The sequence below is a fragment of the Artemia franciscana genome, chromosome 19 (assembly GCF_032884065.1).
Source record: "Artemia franciscana chromosome 19, ASM3288406v1, whole genome shotgun sequence".
In the NCBI taxonomy this organism is placed as follows: Eukaryota; Metazoa; Arthropoda; class Branchiopoda; order Anostraca; family Artemiidae; genus Artemia; species Artemia franciscana.
Genome location: NC_088881.1, coordinates 28,853,638 through 28,865,097, shown reverse-complemented (window position 1 = coordinate 28,865,097; position 11,460 = coordinate 28,853,638). Strand labels below are relative to the sequence as shown.

General features: G+C 34.4%; 1 protein-coding gene across 1 annotated transcript in view; it reads right to left on the bottom strand.

Moving 5' to 3' along the window:
- Positions 1-2,934: 2,934 nt before the first annotated feature.
- LOC136039522 (uncharacterized) overlaps positions 2,935-11,460 on the bottom strand; it is an 80,887-nt gene continuing 72,361 nt past the window's right edge. The window contains exon 7 of the mRNA XM_065723325.1: positions 2,935-7,105. The gene's annotated coding sequence lies outside the window, so the exon portion shown is untranslated. The remainder of the gene's footprint in view (positions 7,106-11,460) is intronic.

Genomic DNA, 11,460 nt, shown 5'->3' with positions numbered 1-11,460 from the left:
CCAATTTTTCTGATAGATTAAACTTTTTAAAGAAGAAGACTTCTGTACTTGTAATGGCTGATGGGTACTAAAAGGGTAATAAGGATCATTACAACAAGATTTGTTTCTTGATTGAGGTTCTCTTGGTTTGAATATTAAAATTCCTCTGGAATTTTAATTAAGGTAGCTTCTTGGCCTGAAATTCTACAGTAGATCAGCGGGAAGAAATCGATTACTTTGTCCTGAGAATCAATAAAACTAAATTTACTTCCAAAATTCGCAGTGAAGCTCATCTTGCTCCCCCGCAAGTCAGCATTTAAAAGTATAATATCCTCTCCCTTCAAATACTCCTTAAAAGTTTCAACTGGATCCTTTAAGCCGTTAATTTCCGCTAGCATTTTGATAAATGTATGAAAAGAATGTCTTTTGATTTAGATCTATCCTTTCCTCCGGCCCACGACTCAACGTCCATTTACCTCTCTCCCCTCAATATTACTAAGTTTTAATTAAATACTTTAAACCGTTCTTAAGGTATTTCTTCTACGTCATTTCGACACCCCGGTAGCACTTAGTCTCTTTGATGCCATCTTATTACTTGACAACGCATAGACTATAAATCTCATTGGAGTTAATAGTGTAAAGCTATTTTTATATATGGGTTCAAGACGAAAATGGTTAACCTTTTCTCCTGTCCAAAATTACGTTGCAATTTCCCTTGCCTAAACATCCCCCTTTTTTCTTCCAACCATTCCCAAAAAGTTTGCCTGACAGTTTCAACTCCATGCCCAAACCCGTTCCAAAGATATCGTAGACATGCTTTTCGACAACCTGAATATATATAGTGCCTTTCGATTTGCCTCTGCCTCCCTCCACAAGTCAGAGTTATAAACATATCTGAGCCCCCTATCCTCCAATACTCCATCTAAGTTTCAATTTGATCCCTTCAGCTATTACTACAATATTATAAATAATTTAAAGGATACACTTAGCGTCTTTGGATCTACTCAAGCACGCATGTCAATTCCAGAATAGACTCTCGAGAATCTTGGCTTGGCCTACAATCCATAAGAGCTCACTTTAAATACTAATTATAAAAGAAAGTTTTTTAATCATTCCCGTTTCCTCTAGGATCCCATACGGCCCTTTTTGAAGGGTTGTGTTGGTCATGTATTCTGTAAAGACATATTTATGCATTCTTCAATTATTTTGAACAAAGCAAAAATCTAAAAAATTTGATCGAATATCTTTGGGGCTGTGGGGTTCGGGTAAGAAAAAACGGCATAGAGGGACTACTTGCCCTCCAACCACTATTGAGGCTTAAAAGAGCACTGTAATTTGAATATTCCATTTCAATTGCTCATTTTGTTCCTGGAATATTGCACATAAGAGTTTTTGGTAGCATGAAAGCACATAGCGTCTTTTGATCTTACTTGCTACTTTACCGTGCATAAATTCTAAGTCCCAAAGGAGCTAACAGTAAAAAAAAATTTACTTTTCAACTGAAATAGAGATGCGCAGCCCCTTTCCCCTCCCGCAAGACTGAACTTGAATTTCCCTGGCTCCTTCTCCCTTTTTATTTCTAAAAAAGTACTTGACAGTTCTGACTCCATTCCCCAAGTCTTCACATGAAATTGGAGACATGCTATTTCAATGACCTTGATGCATACAGTGAATTTCGATTTACCTCCCCCCTAAGTTAAGATTCAAAATCCATCTGACCACTCCTCCAATACCCATAAACATTCTAACTTGATCCATTGAGCCGTTAATTTTCGTTCCCAAAATATTCCAGATACAGTAATTTGATAACTAGATGTACATAGGGTCTTTTGATTTAATTCAATTTTCTCACGAGATTCCTTGAGAATTTCTCCTTAATATACATAACCGATCCTAAGACATTGCAGATGCGCCATTTTGACAACCAGGTACAACGTAGTCTCTTGATCTATATCGCTACTTAATCACGCATAAATTGTCTCATAGGAGATTATAGTGCAGATACGTTATTTTCGTCTTATTCTCCCAATATTTTCCCCTTCCTCCAAACAAAGTGTTTGATTCATCTTGCCCTCCCCCTTCCTTTGCCCGAATGTACCTGAAAGTTTCAGTTCCATCCAGCAGCCGTTACCACGGTATTGAAGACATGGTATTTCGATGCACTGGATACACAGCAACTTCCAGTTTACCACTGCCCCATGTCCAATAATCCCTAACAGTTTTAACCTGATCCCTTAAGCCGCTTCTGAGATGTTGTAAATAATTTAAAAAATCAGGTGCACATACCGTCTTTTGATTTACCCCGGTAAGTGTGTCGTTCCAGAGTATACTCTTGGGAGATACTGGAAATCCTAGCACATCGTACTATTCGTAAGAACTCACTCGCAATTCAAATAATTAGGAACAACGAGTTTTTGGGAACCTCTCCCCTCCTACAGCAAAATGTTTGGTCTTGTTGACTCATTCAGCGATTTCGGGATAATCAAACAGCCTTTTCTTTAAAAATAGCTTTGTTTAAAAATGGGGAACTTGTATATTTTATCGCTCTTACTCAGGGATTGTCGCTAACTTGAAATGTATTTTTCACACCGAACAGAATGAAATATATTTTGCATCTTTATATAGGATAATAATTGTATTCTTATTATTAAAATTAAACAAAGTTTTCTATAAAAAAAAAGCTTGTTTATGTATATTTACTGATTGGTGTGGTGGTACTAGTGATGTCGGTTGTCAAGTTTTTTTTTATTCAATAGTTTTTTTTTCTTTCCTACGCCCCCTCCCCACTTGACAATTTTCCGCCATAATATTTACTGGCATATTATTATCAAAACAAGAAATGTTTAGCTTTTGTTACTTTCCTCTGTGCTTTTTTTTTTATCTAAAGTTAGTAGATCCGGCAATTAAACCGCTCGATCCCAAATTTTCTGTAGCCTAATATTGAACTGGAAAAGAGAGATTTAAAAACACTTTATTAAACCATAACAACAGAAAACAGCATCCAAACAATAGTACAAATCAAGTGAATTTTATCAGTTGGACTAATAACCTAAGGACTTAGTTAAAATTGAGTTTCTAACTGAGTTAATAAGTCTTACGAGATTAGCAATGAGTAAACCATGAGATTAGACAAATGAGAAGAGGTTGCTAAGTTAGAGAGGCACATCACAGAGAAACAGAGCGACTACATGCAAAAAATCTAGTGACTAATTATTAGATCTGTCCACTGAATAAAAATTTGACAGAGGAACCAACCAGGTTTTTTTAGAAGGCATGGTTAATGTCTCTCCAGAAACGAGTCACATATGTTCCTACAAGAATTAATTAACTGTGTTTTCCAGTGTACGCTTCAATAAACTTTCATAATTTGTTTTTTAAAGTAGATTAAAGTATACCTTCACACAGTAGTGATGTAGGAAATACCGCCCACTAAAATTGGTGTAAAATTGGTGCAGTGGCGTCAATTCAAGAAAATTTGGAGGGAGACAAAAAGCATTTTTCAAAATCTAAAGGGAGGAGGGGTGCAAATTTTTTCATTGTTTCTTCGATGAAAATACAAAAAAAAGTTTTTTCAGAGAAAATACCAAGAAAAAGGTATTCTTCAAAAGCCGCAGGGGGGGGGGGAAATATAGTGGGCAGGTGCAAGGGTGAAACTTCTAATGTGAAAATTGTGAAAGCTTACGGAAGGGTGCGCCTCAAAACAAGAGTTGATTAATTTCTATAAGGTTTCCTATAGGTACATCTCTGACTCATCTCAGGAGGGAATAATCAAATTAAAGCATATTTTTTTTAGAAGAGAATTACAGGAAAGTAATCACTCTTTTTCTCTTTGGGCACTTAGTAAGGCACACAATAAATAATAAGGCACTTGCATGATTAACAAAATTCCTATAAAACAGATATCAAAGATAAAATTTGATCTGAAACCCAAAAGGTTTAGTAACTAAATTCAGGAAATATCGAAAAGAAAATGAAGAATACACAGAAAGTGTAATAAAGTAAAAGACGAGAGAGGACGACGATAGAAAACAATTACCAAGAAAATTGAAGTGGATCATAAATGCTTTTGAGCATCAACAGTAAAATTGAAAAAAATTAAAGAAAATGGAGCACGGAAAGACAACTGCAAAAGTTAACAAAAAAGTGTAAACAAAAGATCAGATAAAGGTGGGACACAAAAAATAATAAAATTGAATATGACGAACTTGTAGATCACTCCCACAAGAGCAGTAGGTTCAACCAATGAAAGACACGGATCATTTAAAGTTAGGCCCAGTGTCAGTAACGAAAATGAATAGATTTTGCATAAACATGGCAAGTTTTGGACAGAAACAAGCATTAATTTATACTTTTTTGTAAGATCAATACTTATGCAAAAAAAGCGGAATTGTAATTGTAACTCTTACTGTCTAGCTCGAACCGCCTACCCAGCTTACTTGAACCTTAGCCTATGAGAAAGCATGTAGGAAAATAAAGCAATGCTTGACCATAAAATTAAAATGGAAAATGGAAATATTTCAATCAAATTAAATTCAAAAAAAATTAGATCAGTCGAAAACACTAATCGCCAAAAGCTTGACCAAGTGTCAGTACAGAAAATGAACAGACATTACAGGAATATACAATTTTCGAAGAAAATCATATAAAAATTCAAACTTTTGTTTCGGATGCAAACTTTAGCTATAAAATGCAGAGTTATAATTATCAAGTCTTTTATCAAATATCGAAACCTTTTTTACCGAACTTCAACCCAATATTCCAAACTGTTGTTAAGCCTTTGTATACAAGTGTGCATGTAAAAATTAACTCATGACCAAAAAAAATAACTGGAATAAATTCGATTTAAAAACATTTTGCAGATGAAACAGAAAAGAAACTATTTTTACATACAGAAATTTTTGCTAAAAAGTACAATTATTTACTTCATAGTACATTCTTCAATATGTTCACTATGTATGAAAAAATGGTTTAAAGCCTAGCTAAATTATAAAAGCGAAAAATTCCATTCCTATTCGTTTAAACTTTCAATTTGTAAGTAGGTCAGTCATTCACAGACGCAAAACATTTAGACATTAAACCAAAATATTTCTAAGATGGAGACACTTAGATAAAGAACAATAAAAGAACTACATAAAAAAAAAAAACAAGAAAAAGAAGTAAAGTTGGTATTATCAGTCACATATTTCCTTTTTTGTAAAGTGAAAAACGTAAATAATTCATTTATAGAGATACGGTGAAAATAATTTATTTATAAATCAATAAATAAAACACATCTCATTTTTAAGCGAACTTAGGATCAATAAAGCCAGTTTGACTACGGGCCTGACTTAATAGTTAAATCTTTGAGAGAAAGGAACAAATAAATTTTAACAGTTTTACTCTTAAACGCTTTCCAAGTTTTTCAAGGAAAAACTGTTCACTTTGAACGAGGCATAGATTTCAGAAGTCAAATATAATTATAATTAATAGATCATAATTGTGATATTAGTGTAATTTATACAATTTTATATAATATTATGATTTTAAGTATAAATTCTATTTTTCTTCCAAGAAAGCAAAAAATACAAAATTATGTGCAATTTGTTTTCATCTGCCCTTTTAGGCTGAAAGCAATGAAATTAATAATAATTAATTATCATTAATTCCTTGAACACAATCACATCATTTAATTCAGGCTAATTGTCGGGAGTACAGAAACTGTCCAGCAAGTCTTTTGTCCTCTTGTTATCTATTCCCGGTTGTTGAACAATAATAATTATCGTTGTGTTCAAAGCTAAAGGGCGTACCTTGTAATTTCATAATTATAAACGGCAAAAAAAGGTTATAAATTTTTTCACGGAAATAGATTTTATTTTTGAGGATTTAATTGGCAAAACTTCTTTAAAAACAGAGCTATTAGCTGAATAAAGTGGCTTCATTTTTTCCATTTTGTTATTTGTTGGAAGTAATTATTATGAACTGAAAGTATATAAAAATACTTGAATGATAAACATATTCTTTGTCCCGGTTATTAATAGTTTACTTGGTCTATTACAAAATCGTTTTTACAAACGTATACAACAGATAAAAGCTCATTTTGTAGGATCGGGTACGCCCTTTATTGCAAAATAAGCAATTATGAAATGAATAAGCCTCTGAAAACGCCACCAATTGATGAAAAACCACGAGAGAACTGTAATAGTTCACTCTCAGAAAATATTTCAGAAACACCCTATCTTACGAAATAGGTAAACCTCTGTAACCGCAGCAATTAAGCAAGGCTCGTGAGCTAAAGGAGCTGATTTTCAGGAAGCGGCAGATACGCCCTTTATTACAAAATAAACAATTATGAAATGAATAAGCCTCTGCAAAAGCCTTCAGTGGATGAAAAATCACGAAATCAGCTCACTTTCAGAAAATATATCAGATACACCCTATCTTATGAAAGAAATAAACCTCTGTAAGCGCAGCAATGGACTAAAGTTCGTGAGCTAGAGAAGCTGATTTTCAGGAAGTGGCAGATACGACCTTTATATCAAAATAAACAATTACGAAATGAATAAGCCTCTGCAAACGTATCCAGTAGATGAAGAATTACGAGAAGACTGAAATAGCGCACTTTCAGAAAACATGTCAGATATATTCTTTCTTATGAACTAAATAAACCTTTGTAAACGCATCACTATATGAAGGCTCACGAGAGAGCGGTTATACGCACAGTAAAAGTTTTCAGAAAGTGGGGGATACACCCATTATTCTCAAAAAATCATTATGATATGAATAAGCCTCTGCAAACTCATCTCCTGGGCGAAGGCTCACGATAGGACTATCATTAATCAATTCCATAAAAAAAAAAAAAAAAAAAAAAAAAAAATACACTTTTCGATTTCGGGTACGCCGATCTCCAATTGAAGCTTTAGTTTACAGGTTCATGCATGAAATAAAGATGAAAGAAACAAAGGCGAAAGGATATGGATACAGCTAGTTGAAGTAACTACGTTTGAAGTTGGAACTTCAAAAGTAAATGAAAAGAAGTTAGCACTTGACAGACATACACACTTTAGAACGTGATAGAAGCACATCTTATTAAACACACTAGAATGACTTAATATTTCAAGCTGCACCAGATATTCATGAAAATAGCGACCTGAAACGAAAAAAAACCGTTAAGAAACCTTTTAAAACCTTTTGAAATCAGCAATAATAAACTTCTGTGTTGTAATTTTTCTCCAATATTTTAATTTGAATGTATTGGCAGTACCACCACTAATGGTCTTGATTTCTGTAGATTTCCCAAAAAACGTGTCTATTAAACTATAAACTCTGGCTTGTCTTTCTTTTTTGTACACAAAAACACTTACACTGTTTTACAGTGAACCAAGTTTAATTAAGCCATATACAATGAAAAAAAGAAGCAGACGAAAAAAAGAGGAATTGATAATTGGGTACTAGGAAAGGCTCTTATCATATGTAATTTTCAGAAATCCCATTTGCGTAATAAAAGTTTTTAGTCATAAGGCGTTATTATTTTCAGTCATAAACTAAGTCGGGATTTAAAATAAGAGCTCTAAGACCCGAGGTCCTTCTCAATATCGAAATTCATTCATAAATAAAAATACCTCATTTTTTCTAATTTTTTCCTGTCCCTTCAGCCCCCCAGATGGTCGAATCGGGGAAAACAACTTTATCAAGACAATTAGTGCAGGTCTCTGACACGCCTACCAATTTTCATCGTCCTAGCACGTCCAGATGTATCAAACTCGCCAAAGCACTGAACCCCCCTAACTCCCCCAAAGAGAGCGGATCCAGTCCGGTTACATCAATAATGTATCTACAACATCTGCTTATTCTACCCACCGAGTTTCATCCCAATCTCTCCGCTCTAAGCGTTTTCCAAGATTTCCGGTTTCCCCCTCCAAATCCCCCCAATGTCACCGGATCCAGTCGGGATTTAAAATAAGAGCTCTGACACACGATATCCTTCTAAATATCAAATTTCATTAAGATCCAATCACCCGTTCGTAAGTTAAAAATACTTTTTTTTTTCCCTTTTTTTACCTTAATACCCCCCCCCCCTTCCCCCCAGATGTCCGAATCAGGAAAACGACTATTTATAACTTCATCTGGTCTGGTCCGTTCCACGCCTGACAAATTTTATCGTCCTAGCTTACCTGAAAGTGCCTAAACTAGCAAAACCGGGACCGACAGACAGACCAACAGACCGACAGAGTTTACGATCGCTATATGTCACTTGGTAAATACCAAGTGCCATAACTAGCAAAACCGGGACCGACGGACAGACCAACAGACCGACAGAGTTTACAATCGCTATATGTCACTTGGTAAATACCATGTGCCATAAAAAGTCTAAACAAAGACTCAATTTTCCTAGATTAATAAATTAAACATGGTAAATGTTGTTTTTCCTACAATCTGGGTTAAGCTGAGTTTCAGCATAGTTTTTAGGTTTAGCTTTCAAATTTCAGAGAAAAACCAAATTGAGAGTTCGATCAGCCTAGAATCCAAAAATAAAAATTCACCGGCTGCTAATGTTTCTTTTAAAATAATAAGCTTAAAATAATAAATAATAAAGCATATACTACCACACTGAAAATCACTATACGGAAAATAAACAAAGAGGAAACAAATCTGGGATTTAAACAGGAATGAGTCAACAACCTGACATGGCTTCGTAGATGGACAAAGGCTTCCGACCTGTTTGAATAAATAGCATATATTAACAGCAACAATATATGCTAAATTAGCAATAAAAATGGCCGAATTAGAATGGATAGAATTGGATAGGAATACAAATATATAGATTGATAGAATAGAAATAGATAGATAGATATAATATAATATATTGGGAATTTAAAGCGCCGAAACCCTATAGGCAAGTGTGTATTCTCCTGATGAGCCCTTGTGTCCGGTTGTCGCCTCTGAATTATTTGTCTTTTTTATTGTTTTCAATATTTGGTAAATGACGGCTTAGACTTATTGACGACACGACTGCCTGTCCATGGATTATTCTTTAAGGTTGATTGTGTATGTTTATGCTGTTTGACCTATGTAATTGGATGGATGAGTAGGGTTAAGGCCCTATTCAAGTACTGATCTATATTAATTATTAAATAATAAAAAAAAACAAGTTTTTTTAACTGAAATTAAGGAGCGACATTAAAAATCAAAACGAACAGAAATTACTTCGTATATGAAAGGGGCTGCTTCCTCATCAACGCCCCGCTCTTTAAACTGAAGTTTTTACTGTTTTAAAAAGAAGAGTTGAGAGAGAGCGTCAAACTTTAGCGTAAAGAGTTTTTTTGGCTAAATGACTTTCTCACAGTTTTGACCGAATGATTTTGAGAAAAAAAGGAGTGGGAGAGGAAGCCTAGTTGCCCTCCGATTTTTTTGGTTACTTATAAAGGCAACTAGAACTTTTAATTTTCTACGAATGTTTTTATTAGTAAAAGACATACGCAACTTATAAATTAGCTTACGTAACGAACTTTTGTATTCTCATGTTCTTGTTACATATATGAGGGGGTTCAGCCCCTCGTTCCTCGCTCTTTACACTAAAGCTTAAATTTTATCCCAATTCCTTAAGAATGACCCCTGAATCACAAAAGCCATAGAATAAATAGTTGAAATTACTAAAAATACTTTAGCGTAAAGAGCGAGGTATTAGGAGGAGGTTAGCCCCTCATATGGGTAATAATTTCTGTTCGTTTTAAGTTTTAATGCTGCTCCTTACTTCCAGTTGAAAAATTTTTTTCATTTTTATTTTTTTATTTTTTTTTAAATAATGCTTGAAAATCCTGTGCTCCCTTCATGGAAATTTTCTTCCCCCATGACAAATTAATCGATGGAAAGTTCCCCCAACATATCCTGCTCTTCTCAACCCCTCCTCCAACCAAAAAACCCTCCTGAAGACGTCTGTACATTTCCCAATAACCACTACTATATGTAGGCACAGGGCAAAGTTTGCAACTTGTAGCCCCTCCCACAGGGACTGTGGGGGAGTAGGTCGTCCCCAAAGACATAGTTATAAGGTTTTTCGACTACGTTGAATAAAATGGCTATCTCAGAATTTTGATGCGTTGACTTTGGGAAAATAATTAGCGTGGGAGGGGGCCTAGGTACCCTCCAATTTTTTTGGTCACTTAGAAAGGGCACTAGAACTTTTCATTTCCGTCAGAATGAGCCCTCTCGAAACATTCTAGGACCACAGGGTCGATACGATCACCCCTGGGGAAAAAACAAACAAAAAAAACAACAAAAAACAAATAAACACATCCGTGATCTGCCTTCTGGCAAAAAATACAAAATTCCACATTTTAGTAGATAGGAGCTTGAAATTTCTACAATAGGGTTCTCTGATACGCTGAATCTGATGGTGTTGTTTTCGTTAAGATGCTATGACTTTTAGTGGGTATTTTTGGCTATTTTCTAAAATAAGGCCAATTTTCTCAGGCTCGTAACTTTTGATGGATAAGACTTATATATTTTAATATATAATAAATTATTGATGAATAACTTATACATTTAAAATCAGCATTAAAATGCGATTCTTTTGACGTAGCTATTCGTATCAAAATTCAATTTTTTAGAATTTTGGTTACTATTGAGCCGGGTCGCTCCTTACTACAGTTCGTTACCACGAACTGTTTAACTAAAGTAGGAAAACAGTCCTCCATTCTCCTTCTGTCTGTCTGTTTTTATGGTTTATGTTTATTTCTTTGTTTGTGCTGTTGCATTGGTGAGTTCTTTTTTCATTATAAATGCATAGAAATAGAAATTAGATAGAATTGAAGTTGCTATTACATCACTAGGTAAGAATCCAAAGAGCCTATCTCGAATCGAGCCTTTACGCAACAGCGATATAGTAAGATTTGGGACTTCCAGATACAATCCATCTTGAAGGGAGGAGATGGGTGGGGGGAAGACTTAAAATTGTGTCATTAGGACATCTAGGCTACCAGAGAAGAATTCGGATTTTAACCAATGATTTTCATGACAATGGTTTTTCGCTACAGGATTTAGATACCATTCAAAGAGTGGAGGATGGAATGTCAATCTTAAACAATATATATTATGTTTAAAAGGAATTAGGCTAGATTTACATAGAATTTTACAATAATGCTTCTTTGCATAGAAAACTCATAAAAAGCTTCCCCAAGCGCAGAATAAACAACTGTTTATCTCTTTGACATTTTCTTTATAATAAATTTCAAGAAAACAACTTTCTTCAGAGTCAAGAAGCCCTCAATATTCAAGGAGAAAGGATATTTTCCTGACTTATCTAGAGGTTCTTCCTATTTCTTTTCTAATAAATGAGACAGAAAAGGGGTCAGAACGTAATTGCGAAGCTGTCTCATAGGAGTACAATTACAATCAAACGTGACATAAGGGGAATGAAGTAAACGAATATATAAATAACATATTTTGTTTTCAGTATAATGAAAGTGCTAAAATAGAGTTTATAAGGTTTAGGTTATAGGGGTA